This window comes from Arachis duranensis, chromosome 3 (genome assembly GCF_000817695.3).
Source record: "Arachis duranensis cultivar V14167 chromosome 3, aradu.V14167.gnm2.J7QH, whole genome shotgun sequence".
Taxonomy (NCBI): Eukaryota; Viridiplantae; Streptophyta; class Magnoliopsida; order Fabales; family Fabaceae; genus Arachis; species Arachis duranensis.
The window spans coordinates 44935031-44935658 of record NC_029774.3 but is presented as its reverse complement, the minus strand read 5'-3'; positions in this window follow the sequence as shown (position 1 = coordinate 44935658).

Sequence of the window (628 nt, the reverse complement as noted above, 5' to 3'; positions counted from 1 at the left end):
CCTCAAAGATCCCTAGCTTCTCCATTACAGAGAGAGGCATGAGGTTTACACTTGACCCTAAGTCACACAAGGCCTTCTTGAAGGTCATGGTGCCTATGGTACAAGTTATTGAAAACTTCCCAGGATCTTGTCTCTTTTGAAGTAATTTCTGCCTAGACAAGTCATCCAGTTCTTTGGTGAGCAAAGGGGGTTCATCCTCCCAAGACTCATTTTCAAATAACTTGTCATTTAGCTTCATGATTGCTCCAAGGTATTTAGCAACTTGCTCTTCAGTGACATACTCATCCTCTTCAGAGGAAGAATACTCATCAGAGCTCATGAATGGCAGAAGTAAGTCCAATGGAATCTCTATGGTCTCATTTTGAGCTTCAGATTCTCATGGTTCCTCATTGGGGAACTCATTGGAGGCCAGTGGATGTCCATTGAGGTCTTCCTCAGTGGCGTTCACTTCCTCTTCCCCTTCTCCAAATTCGGCCATGTTGATGGCCTTGCACTCTCCTTTTGGATTTTCTTCTGTATTGCTTGGGAGAGTACTAGGAGGGAGTTCAGTAACTTTCTTATTTAGCTGACCCACTTGTGCCTCCAAGTTTCTAATGGAGAACCTTGTTTCAGTCATGAAACTTTGAGT